At 54.4% G+C, this 16,571-nt stretch overlaps 1 protein-coding gene across 1 annotated transcript in view; it reads right to left on the bottom strand.

Annotated features, from left to right (window-relative positions):
- Positions 1-16,296, bottom strand: part of LOC144937586 (uncharacterized) — a 60,016-nt gene extending 43,720 nt beyond the window's left edge. Inside the window, exons 1-2 of the mRNA XM_078864895.1 lie at positions 16,235-16,296; positions 10,738-10,837 (exon numbers count right to left, since the gene is read on the bottom strand). The gene's annotated coding sequence lies outside the window, so the exon portion shown is untranslated. The remainder of the gene's footprint in view (positions 1-10,737; positions 10,838-16,234) is intronic.
- Between the last annotated feature and the right edge of the window lie 275 nt (positions 16,297-16,571).

Here is a 16,571-nt window from a genome sequence, read left to right as displayed (position 1 = left end):
CAAGATCAATGTGAAATTCCATGGGGCGCAATTCGGCTGGGGCAGATTTACCTCCAGCTTGACCAAGAGTACAAAGACGACGAAACAACCGGATATATGAATCTACATTGCGCCGTGTTGTTGTTGTGGTGCAGAGGGGCACAGCTACTCTGTGAGGGGGCAAGGGGCGGGTGGAGAGGGGGGTACGTGGCATCCACCTCGTGCTCCGGTACGCTCCGAGCGATCGTGTTCGGCGACGATAAAGACACCGGGGAAACAAAAACGAGAAAAACAAACCCCAGAAGGAGGAGGATACCGAAAGAACCACAGCTCACTCAACCGCATTCCTCCCCAAATGAACCTCCCTGGAACCAGTTTGGCGTACCCAGCCGACGAGAGAGGGAGCTCTGGCCGATCGTGCTATTACGAGGTCGTCAAGCCTTTTAAATTCCAGACACCGGTGTCATCTTGGTGAAGTGTTCTCTTGATTCTGATAGCTCCACGTCAGCGTGGCAAAGTGCTCGGGGACAGCTATGGGTGGTGCGGCTATCGAGCGTGCAGGCGGTGCAGCCGCACCGGAGCACCGAGGCTGGAAGGGCACAGGCGATGGGGGCGGAGGGCATCTAATATCCCTTGCACCGGGGCCCATGCCATCCATGCTATGCCAACATCTAAGCAGAACTCAATTCCGTCTCCAAATACAAACAAAATCATTTGCTTAGTCCATCGGCCTATCGGCTCTCCAGACCAATATCCAGCAGCATCTGTTAGAGAAAACGCGTGACTGGTTTCAGTCTTCTGGGTCTCATCAGCAGTCAGGCTTGTACAGTTACATTCTCCACTCTATCTCACGTCACGCACCTTTCTACCCGGGTGCCACCGCAATACACGCCAGCGCTCCGTCCTTCCCCTCCCACGCACACTCCCACGCACACTCCCACGGAGAGAGAACTCTGCATCAATCAGACGAGTTAACACGCGTACACACCGAGACAAACCTCGTGGTGCCAGTTCACAACGTGATGCGGTTGGACATTGCTCACAAAGTGTGAAGGTGGCTGCCACCTGTCTTGGATTTCCCAGAATCCTCCTCTCGTGTGGAGGAAGTTCAGGGCCTAGACCAGGCAGCACTTTTGTTAGCTCAACGGGCCTAACCAGCTGCAATAATGTACGAATCTAAATTTTACACAAAGAGCGGTGGGAGCCTGGAACGGGCTGCCCACACAATGCATATAGTGGAAGCGGATTCAGTGGAACTCTTCATAAAACACCTCCAACTCATACTAGAATCAATCTGCTGCCAACAACCGAACGAGCCAGATATACCGAATGGCTCCCTGTCTTGTTTGTAACCGTTCACATGTTCCCCAGGAGGCTGCCCCAGGAGGCTGCCCCAGGCGGCCCCCAGGCTGCCCCAACTCCGGGAACTTTTGGCCCAAGGCACAGAGCCCCCCCCCTGGCTGATGCATGTCGCTGCAGCCAAAATCTTTCCGAGCACGGTGACGCTTACAAAGCTTCGTCAAGCGTCGTCACCGCTCCGAGTGCACTCGCGAGAGCAGTGCCGCCACTCTCGAGCCCCAGCCGGAATCTCGATGCTTACAAACATTCCTCTCGGCCATCTAACGCATGCGGACAAAGTGTACGTGTGAAATAATAATAATAACGAGGATACCGTGCCGTATTAATACAAAAAAAGTCCAAACTGAGGAGTCTCAAGACTCGTTTTCAGGATGGTCCTGCTCTGTGACTTTTGGCCAACTCAGTTGTGACTGTATACGTGAAGACAGCGCACAATTTAAAACACCGGATTTTGCTCTCCTCCTTCAAAAGCAAGTCTGAGAGAGGACACGAGTTCAGGTGGGACGAGGTAGACCTACATCGACATGTGCATCGGAATTACCACCGTAGCACAACTGCGACTCGCGATTGGCCCACACCATGCTCCCACGGCCCCGCCGTGCGTACATTCGTAACGCACAGCGGCGTTTGCGTTTCCTCGTTAATCTACCCGCGCCGGCTTCTCATTAATAAAACACGGGCTTCCCCCCGTGCCGCAGAGAGACCACTCGACTCCTTCACACACTCCAACAGCTCGCGCACGCACGCGCGCACACACGCGCGCGCGCGCACGCACCGCCCCATGGGATCCTACCCATTGATACCAATTTACCCATCGAATTTCGCCGCACGGCACTCGCACACCCGGAAAAACCGTTCCATTTTCCGCCAGAACTCCGATGCTCAGGTTGGCCTCCGAGTCGATGTTTTACACGCGCAGTGCCCTGTCCACTCACCGTGTCTGTGGCGGCTTTTGCTATTATTTTGCAAGACGGGCTTTTGAGAGCAAACTGGTCCGGCCAGTTTCTCGCCCGCGCACAGGCAGGTTCTATCGGAGCGCCTGGCGCAGGGCGGCAGCGGCAGCAGCAGCTGCAAGCGCGCCACGCCAAATTCCGAAAAACCGGGGCGGACACACATCGCCCCGCTCGGCCCGCGCGCTCCTACACGGGGATTAAAGCCGACCGCGAAATAACGCGCGGCGGTTTCCGTCGCACGGCACGCACCTCGACACCGCGCCGGTGACCCGAGGTGGGGAGGTGGCGGTGGTGCGGAGCGGCTCAAGTTGTACAACCCCGGCTCGAGTCACGCGCTCGCGCCCTTCGTTAAATTTACGACGGAACATTTCGCCAGCCAACCGGACGCCAAATCGTCGCGCTCATCACCGCCACCGCGATCACGGCCACCGGTGGCTACGATGAAGGAGCAGCACCGTCCTTACCTGCCCGACGGGAGGCGCGCGCTGCGTGCGTCCGGTGCGCCGAGCCAAGGAATGAGAAGACGTTCGTAACTCCGAGCCGGCCGCCGGGGCGAGTCGGAAGACGCGCACACGCAATCAATGCGCTCGCAAGCGCACACACACACAACACGCGCACGGATGTACGCGCGGACGCATACGCAATCTCGGGGCCGGGTGGCAAACATCCCCCCCTCCCCCCGGTGTTTCACAAGGGCGACGCTGACCCCACCCAGACGCCCCCGCACCCTCTCCTGCTCCTCCCGCTCCGACGAGCGACCCCGTCTTGCTCGCTAAGGCCGAGTCAACGTGCCGGGGAAGGCTGCCCCTCCTCCTCCTCCTCGTATCGGCGTTACTCCGCAGGCAATCGACCGGCTTGAACGTCGCCCATCAACGACCTGGCGCGCCGCGACAGCGCGAGAAACTCGACCCCATCACGTCATCGTGGAGCTGCGTTTGCGTCAACTTTACCAAGTGTTTTTCTTTTTAAATACGTAAATTTCGTTTAAAAAAAACTATAACCGCGGCGCTTATTTACGACGCAACGCAATTTGGGTTTGCGTAGCGTCTACGCGTGACCGCATGTCAAGAAGTTGTGCATCTATCGATTTAAAGCTTTCGTGACTTGCATTGATTCATCTTCTTGGTTCTTTCGGTAAAGTCACGTAGAAGGGAAATAATAAAATAATAAAAATAAAACATAATAAAATGTGCATCTGCAACCGTGGGCAGATTTATTCTGCAGGAGAGAGGGGCAGTCAGTCGAAGGGGGAGGTCTTGAACTTGCACAGGCACAGAGACTCCGTCGTAGCACGAGAGTCGTAGCAGATAAATGTGTTTCCCATCGGTGATGAAATGACGTTGGGTCATGGGGTCGCCGGCAAAATAAGGAGAATAGGCTGTGGGCGGTGCGGACGTGGAAAAAGAATATTCCAAAAGAAAGAAAACCCATTTCAGTGCGAACCATCGGGAATGTGAATCAATTTACAAGAATACGGATGGGCAACATCACCCAAACTATTTCTCAAATATAGTCCAAGAGATGTTTTTGCCAAGACGCTTGTGGAACGGAAATGGTTTGGCATTCGACCGAGAATGTACTGTTGTGTTTCATTGCTACCCAGCGTGCCTTGCGCGTTACCCAGCATTCCCTGCCAATTGACCCCCATGTGAAAGCAAGGGTCCCCGCAAGGGTCCCCCACCACCACCTCCTCCTCATCGGTCTCGCAACACGCACGACGTGGCGGACAGCTGAGCCCTCCCACCATGGTAACATGATTGTGCCATTGAAGCCACACGGGAGGGAGTGTGGCTACGTCACAGACTGAAGTCCAACCCATTATGACCGTCATAAAGAAAAAGTCTAAACCAGGACCACGCCGCCTTCAACTGCCATTAAACACCTTGGTCCAAGTGAACCCTCACAATCAATTCCACAATCTACAACCCCTCCACGCAGACCATTTTCAGCAGCGGTCCTCTAATGACGAATAAGCAGTCATCCCACATTAGAGAGAATTCACTGCGATTTGTTCAAGAGACCTAAGCGTTGTCTTATAGCCAGCAAGCGCGTAGACTCTACATGGCAAGGAGGTCGCCACATTTTCCAGAAATCAGACCGCCAAGAGCAGCTGCATCAGCACAATGGGTCACGCGTGGCCCTGTTGTCAATCCGCTCCTGTTGTGGAAGTTCTCCCCCGTGCCGTGCGGCTCACGCGGAGTCGTCGTTTAAACGCTGGTCCACGAGGCGTCGCTGATGGCAGGTATGGCGAGACGTCGTCGCTTTGCTGCGATTGCCCTGTGTTGCCCACAACACAGCCCCGCGGCAACCAGTTTAGGCCCGGGCAGTCGCCCCGTCCGATCACCACCATCCAGGCTCGACTCCGGTTTGGCTCAACGAGATTTGACGAGACCCAACGAGATTGAGTGCATTCCGGGCGATTTGGTCATGCCTGCACATCAATCACGCTGTACAGGAGGGATCTGTATTTGTGCCGGTCTCCTCTGAACAACGGCGCAAAGCGAGTCGGTACGAAACGTAAGACATCTTGAACTTCTCGTTGCCACCTCGACTGTAGCTTCCCTGTGTCGCGTCACGTCGAAGCACCTGACGAGCTGCATCACGCCCCGGCCGGCTAAAGGTCACCCCAGCAGTACGAGCGGAATAAAACACGGCGCCTCTCGACACGCAACCAGGGCGGTACACGCAACGCCCCCCCCCCCCCCCACAGCTCTCACTACTCCTGTGATGTTGCGCGACTGGGGAGTGGCGGCACAGCGTGGAGCTCACCGCGCCACGAGCCCAAATCACCCGAGTTCGATTCCCGGCCACGGCGAACGCCAGTTAGCGAGAGTGATGGTCGAATGCAGTCTTGGGCCTCCCCTGGGGACAACTCAGCCTCACATTAGTACCTGGTGCGATGTGTAAAGTAACACAAGGTGCTGAAGAGACAAAGGCGGCCTGGGCGTAGTGCTGGCCACACCACCCCGTCCATTGTGCGTCGTTCCTGCCGTTACAGGTGCTCGCTAACAGCACTTGCCCCAGCAGTTGGTATAGACGAGTGGGACAGCTTTGTCTTTGTGAATTCTGCACCATGCTGGCCTAAATGGGTGCTCGCTAATCACCATGACAAACTAGGGACGTTTTAAAACAATCTTCATCAGCAGCCGCCACCGCAATATTTTCCATCGCCTCGATGACACGACTCCAGCACTCTCCGTCAGTGCCGTACCAAGTTGCTCATGGTAGAAGAGTTTGCCGGCGATTATTGCCGGAAACAATTGCCCGAAAAGATTCCTCTCGACGATGCTTGCCCAGACAGTCCGTGGTCGTGGCGTGGCCCTCTGTTTTGTTTCGTACAACGCAGTGGACAAGGGACTCTCCCCTGCATCGCAGCGATCATTTCGCTGTAATGGCAGCGCAGCAAATCCACCGTTGTAACGCACTTCTATGCCCACGCCCTCGACGTGCCGAGCCTTTGCGACTCCGCACTGAGCAGCGTGGCGACGACGTACGGTCGAATAGCCACCACCACGACCCGCGCGCCGTTGGGGAGGAACCCATCCAGCAGTGGAGTGCCACGGGGGCTAAGTACGTAAACATGTACCCGTGTTCCTTACGAATACAAACGCAGACGCACCCTTGTTTCACGGCTCCATATAATCACAACAAAGATTCCGTCTTCTAAATGCCATCTTCTCTTACTGGCCATCTGTGAACAAGAACTTCATAGCTCATCGGATTCCTCCAGTGTAAATAAATATTCTGGTTCTGAAATACTGAGAGCCGAGGATTAAGTCAGGGTTGCCATGCACCACCATATTCATACTCTACACGTATAGCCTTTTATTATAAATCTACTGCTGGATGAAGGCCTCCCCACACCTTTCAGTCATTGTAGGTGTTTGACCATTCTTCACCACAGCGGTCTCTGCGGGTTGGTGAAACTATGAAACTAAAACAATTAAACTATTTTTATTTTACCAGTTAAGCCCCACACTGAGCTATATAGCTCTTTTTTAGAAGCAACCTGGCCACAAATTATAGCCCAACAAAGTGGCGTCTCATTTGGAAATTTGTAGCAGCCAAACTCTAAACGCACGTTGATTCTAAATGTGGAAGGAAAAACCGGAGGACCCGGAGAAAAATCCACACGACCACGGGGAGAGGGACATGCAAACTCCAAATATGTAGGCGTCAGGGTCGGGATCGAACCCACGACCTCCTGTATACTAAGCGAGGTAGTTAACATCTCGTCACCGCGGCGAGATGAAGACGCGGTACTCGGATCGGTTCGGAGACGGCTCGCTTCCGACGTTATCCGTGGCCAGAGATCGGAACTCGGCTCTCACCGGACTCATCGCATAAGGCCGCAAACCACCGCCTCTCCCCCTCCGCATATTGCACATCACAACACGCACAGTAATCGCACACGCACACACACAGCACGGTATTGACACAGGTTTACAAGGCGGCGATGCCTCTCCTAACGCGGCACGACAGAGCTTTGCCCGCCGCTCAGGTCTTTCTGCTGCCCCTTGTATTTGCAGTAGCTCACACCTGTGTACACATGCGCGCACACACACAAGCACACACCCACACCTGTGTGCAGCAGGCAGCGTCGCAGGACACGCGACAGTCAGCGACCGATGCCCTTGCGTTCGCGTGCGAGTGAGCGAACGTGCGAGTGAGCGAACGTGCGATGGAGCGAGTGTGCGAGTGAGCGAGCGTGCGATGGAGCGTGCCTGCGATGGAGTGAGTGTGCGTGTGACCGAGTGTGGGTTCATACGTGTAGGCAGTGAGCGGGCGGCTGTTTAGATTCCTCTCTCTCCGTGTGACTTCTCGTTTTTTTCCTTAGCCCCCCCCACCCGAGCTAATCTCGCGTCCACAGTCGCGCGATCGGTTTCCTGTCGAGTTCCTCACAGTGCGTGGCGACAGCGGCGGAGGGACTGCCAAGAGACCGTGGCACTTTCAGCCCAGCGGGCGCCGTCCAGTGTGCTGGGACACGACCCAGGACGGGGAGACGAGGGCATCGCTGGCCGCCGCGCTGTGCCGCACCGCCTCGCGAGCCTCTGCTCAATCTCAGCGGCTGCTCGAACCCTCTCCTGAACCGCCGATGGCGCTGTCGCCATCGCGTCACCAGATGAGGACTCCGTTCCGTTCTCTCGCGCAGAAGCGGCGAGCCTTCTTGTTGAGAGAGCGGCCCGCGGAAAGTGGATATCGTGGAGCTGCCTCCGAGATCCGTTCCGGTCTACGAAGGAGAGGGCGGCACTTTGGTGTTGGTCTCTGGGCTTGCTTCACCACACGTCAGCGCGCTCGTTCGTGCGCGCTGGTCCCGGGGACCGGCTCACGTAATCGCCACTGGTGTGAGCCGCGGTAAGGAATTGAACCGAGCTCGCCAGATCCAGTGCATCGCGCTCACCACCCCATCCCAAAAATGACGGTGCACCTTCAATTACCCAGGAAAACATCTTGAGGCTCTTTTGCAGGAGGCTCCTGTGACATCGGCGTTTCTAGCCAATTCATCCGTGAGTCTGGCTACACGTCGGAGCAAACCGGACGGAGTAGGAGACAAAATCTCCGCACAGATACATTCAATAATCCATTGCTGTACCCGTGCCTCGTCGCCACCCCGCAGCTCTGGGAGGCCTCGCGGCTTCAGCCCGCAACCTCACCGCACGTTACGCCGCGACAAAACCGAACGTGTACAGTAACCTATGGGTCATGAAGGGACCGCATCGGGCATGCCAGCCACCAGCGGCACGCACGGGCGCAGCAGTAAACATTTCCGAATGTATTGCGGAGGGAAGCTCCAGTACGCACGCAGAGAGAAGCACCTCCTGACAGGTCCAGGGCTCGCGAGCCGCGGTCGGCATGGCGACGCATTGCAAGGGGTCGGTGCGGGTTCAGGGCGGCAGAGTGGTTGCGCCAGTGGCAATGCTCGTGCCTTGCAGCAAGACGCGCCTGGGTTCGATTCCCGACCCGGGCCACCTTTCTGCGTGAAGTTTTGTACGTTCTCCCCCTGATATCCACAACGCAACTGGTTTTGGCCAAAACATCCTCATTGCTGAAAACTCACACTGCAAATGACTCAATTTGGGTTTAAACACAGCAGCAGCATTGCACCCTCCCCCCCTCCCACGACGAAAATTTGGCAAGACCCTCTTGAAAAAGAGTCGAGACTCAGTGAGGATCTCGTGAAGGGTTAACATGTGCAATAATAATAATAACAACGGCGGTGTCATATTACCAACACAGCCATAGACACCACAGTGACACACATTCCAGCCAGCACTGTACATGTACACGTACAGTTCTGTGTCACTCCACTGCTGGATGAGTGCCTTCCCACACACCATTCGGGTCGTGGGGAAAGGGGTGATTGTTCTACAATACTGCACCGTGCTAGTCAGTGCGAGTTGGTGAAGGGATAGAGCAGAGATGCGGGAGCATAGAAGTACAGTACAGCGATTAACCTTGCTGCCCTCCGCTGTCCACCAGGTAGCCTCACATGCCCCACGACAAGGTGATTGCGCGTGGCGGTGGTCACGCACGCAAGCGCTAGCCAGGCTCAACCCCGCTTAGAAGCTTGAGAGCTCATTCCTCCAGTATGAATAATCTGATGCCGGTAGCTTGCGAGGTCTGACGGGATTGTGCGCGTTTCCGAGTGACCCGGTCGCAAGTTCAAGCCGAACAGCCGCTCCCCTATGTAAATGCTGAATCTTGTTGGGTGACGGAGGGTTTAAAGATGAGAATTTCGGCATGAAACCCACCGCGTGGCCCGGCCCCAAACGCAAACGTGGGGATGTTTGTTTTAGTTCCGTAATCGCGAATTGTGGTGGAGCGGAGGTGCGGCCGTCAGTGCCACGTGAGTTTTGGTTCCCGGCCACGGCAAACATCGGCGGCGAGGACGAACCGAGCCGGTTCACGACGCGACTGCCGCCGTGACGGCGTGGACGAGAGCGCAACGAGCGACGGGCACGTTCACGCTCTCGCGTTTCGTACAAAAAAATATATATACACGGGTAACTTTGCGCCCTCCAGTTGCATCGCACGAAATATTGCATTTGATCAATGAAGATCTGGCGGGCAGGTCGTAACGTCACGTTTACAAACGTATTATTTTGTGCGTGCCAATGTATTGACCAAGTTCTGACCAATAACACTCCTCCGACTCCACAGCGGTGGCTTGGGACTTTGCGAGGCCGAATCCGACGTCAAACCCGCGTCGACGTTCTGCCCAAATCGCTTCACGCTCCGTGCCGGCAGCGGTCGTTTAATTGGCTCCGAGTAGCTGCGTTCTCAAAATAACACCGCAAAGCAAAGCCTGCTCTGGCACCGGTCCTGCAGAAGCCACACCTTACTCGGGGAATTTTGCAAAACGTGACCCCACCCCTGCCACCACCTGGGGCTCCCGCAGCGGGGACGGGGACACCACACACACGCGCCCCAACGTACAGTGCAGCGCGCACATACATACTCACGCATGCACGCACCAGCACCGCCAGTGAGTCACTAAACTTGAATTTACAAACAGCGACATTGAAACTAGTGGAGAAATGTTTCTGCTAAATCGTCACTCAGATATTCCTCCGCCTCCTCCTCCTCCGCATTAATCCAAACCCCAACCACAAGCACCAAGCCCAACAGCTCCACTTGCCAGTAAGGTTTGGGTGATAGTGATTGTTATGGCGAGGGTGATGGAGGGGTGATGGCGAGGGTGATGGAGGGGTGATGGCGAGGGTGATGGAGGGGTGATGGAGGGGTGATGGCGAGGGTGTTCTCACCATGGAGGAGGCTTGTGAAGCACTCTACTGGGCAGTTTGAGGCAGTCGCCCTCCAACAAAAGTGGAGGGCAGAGAAGTGAAGCTCACAACAACGGGCAGAGCACCGGGCGGCTAATATACAGCAAGGTGGCACAGTAGGGAGCGCATGTGGGACAATTGCCAATCATCTCGGTCAAGCCATGGCCCCTGGGCCTGTCCTGTGACTTGCTGCTAGCAGCGAGCCTTCAACACTTCACGTGGCCTCAAGGTGCACCTAGTTTGGCACAAGTGCCATGGTGACATAGCTGCCACTTAATGGCAAACGGCGGTTGCTGTTGTTGATGGTGAGGGTGACTGATGGTAGGGGTGATGGATCAACGATTTGGAGGTGAGGTCCAGAGGAGAATGCTGATGATTCTGATGACAATGTGGGCAGCGGCAGTGATGCAGGGTGCTGGGTGACAGTCCAAATGATCATGATGATGGGAATTTGGTTGATGAGGCAAGGGGCTGATGATGCTCATGAGGTTCAGGTGAAGGTAGGCGACGAGAGGGGCTGATCGTGACGACAACGATGATGACGACAACGACAGCGACGATGGCGGCGTGCGTGTCGGCGGGAGGTGCAGAAGGTTTGCTGCTTCTGTCCCAGCCCCACCGCGAGGCAGCGAGACGTTGGCCCAAGAGAGCCGCGCACTGACCTGCGGCCGCGTTCACTCCACAACGCCGAGTCGCAGCCACACGCGGCTAGGAGCAGGAGGAGCAGGAGGAGCAGGAGGAGGAGGCGCCGAGCACGAGCACCTGGGGACGAGACGCCGCCACCGTTAAAACACACACGGCGGCAATCGCACGCCCACAAGCCCCACACGAGCCTCTCCGCATTTGTCGAACACCCCGAGTCGTTTGCGAGGCTTTCCTGCGCAGGTTTGGATTTTATTTATTTCGGCAGCAAGGCCCCAATGAGCTCCTAGCCTCTATTTCACGGGTGTCCTGCGCGGTACAGGTCACGGTTACAATCGTGGCTTCATAGGGCATGATACAAACGACCCGTATCAGTACGTGCTTTGCATGTTATAGAAATAGGGAACCGGTCGAAAACGTGATAAAATATGACAACAATCTTTTATTTATTTATCTAAGTCAATGGAATTATTTTTTTATTTCCTAGCAGTCCGCGTGTACTTTGGACGTGTCCGTGCGACGTTTCCTCCCCAGCCAATGAGCGATTTTTTAAATATATATGCATATATGTTGAACCTTTTTCGCACCGTACGTAGCCAACCACGCCAATCGGAGGTGCGATAACATGATGGCGTATTCCCACGGATTTTGCGCGGGACACACGGCCGGGGTGGAGGGGGTAATGGATCAGGGTGGACGGATCGGAGGTGAGGGAGGGAGGGAGTTGGGGACGAGACATCAGCACACACGAACCCGACTCGAGGCTGCGGGGGTGCGGGTGACGTCACATCGCGCAGATTCGCGCTGTGACGTCGCCACCACGCACGCGGGTCTGCCAGGAATCCAGCCAGGAATCCAGCCAGCAACACTTTTCTCTCATGTAGAATGACATGATGGTGACCATTGTTGTCATTTGATCAATTAGTTGTTTTTTTTTAGGGGCAAAGACTCATTACCGAATATTAATGCACACAGTGGTGGCCACACACGCCTCTGGCGAAATCACCGGGAACGCACCCGGTCTCGTCGGATCTCAGAAGCTAAGCGGGTTTTTGTGCCTGCTTCGTGCTTTGACGGCCGATGCCTACCTGGGGATTGCCAGGTGTTGCAGAAATATTGCTGCGAGGTGGCCAGGAGACGGTGGTAGAGCAATGGATTCTTACGTCGATCTGTGTGGAGCTTTCAATGTTATCACCTTGCACGTGCGGGTTTTCTCTGGGTGTTCTGGGTTTTTTCCTCGGTTGATATTGGCCAATCTTGAGACTCGATTACGTGTTTTTTTTTGTTGCTGGATGAAGGCTGTTGGATGCCAATGAGCTGTGCAACGTGAATGTTATTTTATTAATGCGTCGAGGAAGCGGTGATGGCGGTTAGCACATTGCGCTGTAAGCCCAGCGAACAGGGTTCAATCCCAGGTCGCGGCGAACGTCACTAGCAACAGACACGAGCCGAGCGTGACGACGCAATGGTCAAACAACGCACGTCACCGATACGGCATGGGGGCAGCCCTTCATCAGGCGGTGGACAAAGGGCTGCACACGCTACTCCCTATTAAGTTCAACGCACAAATACATGTGCACATAAATGGCGGTGCGTCGGTGGGAGGTGAATAGTGAATTATCAGGGCATAGAGCTGCCTGCTACTTGCATAAGAAATGTCTTTCAGCTTCATCGTCAGACGTGATCCATACCCTGCTGGCTTAACAATATCCATACCCTGCAAAAGGGGAGGAAATTGGAGAAGACCAATGCTGAACGAGAAAGAGCAGTGAAGCTTCGAATGTGGAGCTCTCTCCACCCTCTTAACGCGCCGCACCTCGACACGGCGGATAGGAAATGCGCACCTGTACGGAGGCCCACGTATGCAAACACGCAATACCCGTCCTTACCTGGCCAAGGCAATAACGCAAATATTCACCCGTATAGCCCTCACCAGACTTTTGGGGCAGGTGTTGTTAGCGAGCACCTATGAAGGAAGGTACGGCACACGAGGGGGTGGTGGTGGGTGGCCAACACCACGTCCCGCTGCCTTTGAATGATTTTTGACCCCCCCCCCCCCTCGTTCGTCACACGGCGTCACAAAAAGTCAGACCCCCCCCCCCCTCAAATATGACGTCACAAAGCTCTGCCCCCCACCCCCCCCCCCAAAATCGATTTAAACTGTTGTCATTGTAGTGCGTATTTAATGTGGCGCTACTTTGATGTTGTAGGAGAAAACATTCATGAAAAAGTCTATTTAATTAAGTAGAACGTGTTGTCTATATTTATTTAAAGTTGCGCATTTTGATGTGACATCACATTAATCAACCCCACCCCCCCATCGTCACACATCGTCATAAATGTCTGACCCCACCCCCCCTAGGTGCGTGACGTCATTTATGGACGGCCCCTTTGTCTCCTCAGTGCTAATGTTTTCATACCGCGCCAAATATTATTTTACGGCTGAGTCGACCAAGGGGTGGCCAAGCACCAGTTCCTACATTCACCACTATGATTGGTCATGAGCGAGAGTCAAACTCGGGTCGCTGGGTTTATAGCGCAGTGCTGACTTGGCAAGCGCACACACATTACCTGTATGGTAGCCAGGTAAACACACACCTGTACAGAGCCAGCAAAGTCAACTCTAGTGTGGGGGTCACATGGACTCACACCTGTGCTTGGTACAAATAAACACACACCTGGACTATAACCCATACTAACACACACCTGAGTATGACCCATACTAACACATACCTGAACATGACCCATACTAACACACACCTGAACATGACCCATACTAACACACACCTGAGTTTCACCCATACTAACACACACCTGAGTTTCACCCATACTAACACACACCTGAGTTTCACCCATACTAACACACACCTGAGTTTCACCCATACTAACACACACCTGAGTTTCACCCATACTAACACACACCTGAGTTTCACCCATACTAACACACACCTGAGTTTCACCCATACTAACACACACCTGAGTTTCACCCATACTAACACACACCTGAGTTTCACCCATACTAACACACACCTGAGTTTCATCCATACTAACACACACCTGGGTATGACCCATACTAACACACACCTGACCCATACTAACACACACCTAAGTTTCACCCATACTAACACACCTCTGACCCATACTAACACACACCTGAGTTTCACCCATACTAACACACACCTGGGTATGACCCATACTAACACACAACTGGGTATGACCCATACTAACACACACCTAACCCATACTAACACACACCTGAGTTTCACCCATACTAACACACACTTGACCCATACTAACACACACCTGAGTAGACCCATACTAACACACACCTGACCCATATTAACACACACCTGAGTTTCACCCATACTAACACACACCTGGGTATGACCCATACTAACACACACCTGAGTTTCACCCATACTAACAGACACCTGAGTAGACCCATACTAACACACATCTGAGTGTGACCCATACTAACACACACCTGATTTTCACCCATACTAACACACACCTGACCCATACTAACACACACCTGAGCACGACCCATACTAACACACACCTGAGTAGATCCATACTAACACACACTTGGGTATGACACATACTAACACACCCCTGACCCATACTAACACACCCCTAAGTTTCACCCATACTAACACACACCTGACAATGAACCATACTAACACACACCTGAGCACGACCCATACTAACACACACCTGACCCATACTGACACACACCTGAGTTTCACCCATACTAACACACACTTGAGTTTCACCCATACTAACACACACCTGAGTTTCACCCATACTAACACACCCCTGACCCATACTAACATACACTTGGGTATGACCCATACTAACACACACCTCACCCATACTAACACACACCTGACCCATACTAACACACCCCTGACCCATACTAACACACCCCTGACCCATACTAACACACCCCTGAGCACGACCCATACTAACACACACCTGACCCATACTAACACACACCTGAGTTTCACCCATACTAACACACACCTGAGTGTCACCCATACTAACACACACCTGAGTCTGACCCATACTAACACACACCTGAGTTTCACCCATACTAACACACATCTGAGTAGACCCATACTAACACACACTTGAGAATGATCCATACTAACACACTCCTGAGCACGACCCATACTAACACACACCTGACCCATACAAACACACCCCTGAGTAGACCCATACTAACACACACCTGAGTTTCACCCATACTAACACACACCTGAGTAGACCCATACTAACACACACCTGAGTTTCACCCATACAAACACACCCCTGAGTAGACCCATACTAACACACACCTGAGTTTCACCCATACTAACACACACCTGAGTTTCACCCATACCAACACACACCTGAGTAGACCCATACTAATACACCTGAGTAGATCCATACTAACACACACTTGGGTATGACCCATACTAACACACCCCTGACCCATACTAACACACACCTAAGTTTCACCCATATTAACACACACCTGACCCATACTAACACACACCTGAGTGTGACCCATACTAACACACACCTGACCCATACTAACACACACCTGAGTTTCACCCATACTAACACACACCTGAGTTTCACCCATACTAACACACACCTGAGTCTGCCCCATACTAACACACACCTGAGTTTCACCCATACAAACACACGCCTGTATGGCCCAGTAAGCAGACACCCGCAACTAAAATACGACTGTAAGGAGCCCCAGAAAGCACACACACGTACTGAGCGCAGCTAACGCGACACCTGTATGGTGCTCAGGTAAAGACACACACCTGTAGGAGTCCAGCTACACACGCACCTGTACGGAGCTCTCCGTAAATACACGCCTCTATGGAGCCGCGTTAATGCCACATTAGTATGGAACTCGGATAAAAACACACCTCTACTTTTCAAGCAAACTCGCACCTGTATGTGCGCATGAAAACACACCTGTACAGGTCCGCCTCTACTGCGCCTAGGTAAAGACCTGTAAGTAAAACACACCTCTACTGGGGTCAAGTAAGCACGCACCTGTATCGTCTACAGGAACACACACACCTGTGCTGAGCCCAGATAAAAACACATCGGTGCGAGATCCAGATAAGCTCACCCTTAATGCCTGCCAAGGTAAAGTCACACCTGTATGGGCCCGGATCTAAAGTCACACCCGTACGAGGTCTACCGACACAGGTAATCACGCGCCGATGTTACCCCAACACACACCTGTACGGAAACACCCACATCGCACACCTGCCCGCCGCCTCCCGTCTCGGACCTAAACACATCCTCGGTTCGATCCCCTCACTGCCACCCTCCGTCCATTCCTCCTCGCATCCACGGGGGGGTGGGGGGGAGCCGGGGCGGGTCTCGCTACCCATGGCTCCTCCATTGGCGGTGGGCGATGCAGGGAGATCTCCGTGCAGGTAACAGCGGGGGGGGGGGGGCTGGCAGCGTTGGCGGCGTGAAAGCGCGGACGGGGGGGGGGGCCCTTACCTGTAACCAGCTGAGAGAGGAGCCGAGAGACGGCGAGGAGAGCGGCTCGAGGATGGATGAGTCGAGGAGACGACGTCGGAAAGCCCCAGGCGGTCGTCACAAGCGGCCAGCCCGCCCTCGAAACCCGCCCTCTCAACCCGCCCTCCCCGGGGCACCGCGCGCCATGGCGGCCCGGGCGGTGCCGGCGTCACGGGGTCTCCTCCCACGCAGCCCGCACCCCGATCCGCGAAGGGGATGAGGGGGATGGGTGATAGGGGAGGGATGGGGGGGCAAGGCGATGGGGGGAGGTTGGTGCTGGCTCCCCCCCCCCCCGCTGGCACGCACACGCCCCGCTTCT

This window comes from Lampetra fluviatilis, chromosome 19 (genome assembly GCF_964198595.1).
Source record: "Lampetra fluviatilis chromosome 19, kcLamFluv1.1, whole genome shotgun sequence".
Taxonomy (NCBI): domain Eukaryota; kingdom Metazoa; phylum Chordata; class Hyperoartia; order Petromyzontiformes; family Petromyzontidae; genus Lampetra; species Lampetra fluviatilis.
Note: the sequence above shows the minus strand (reverse complement) of the source record. Positions and strands in the feature narration are given on the sequence as shown.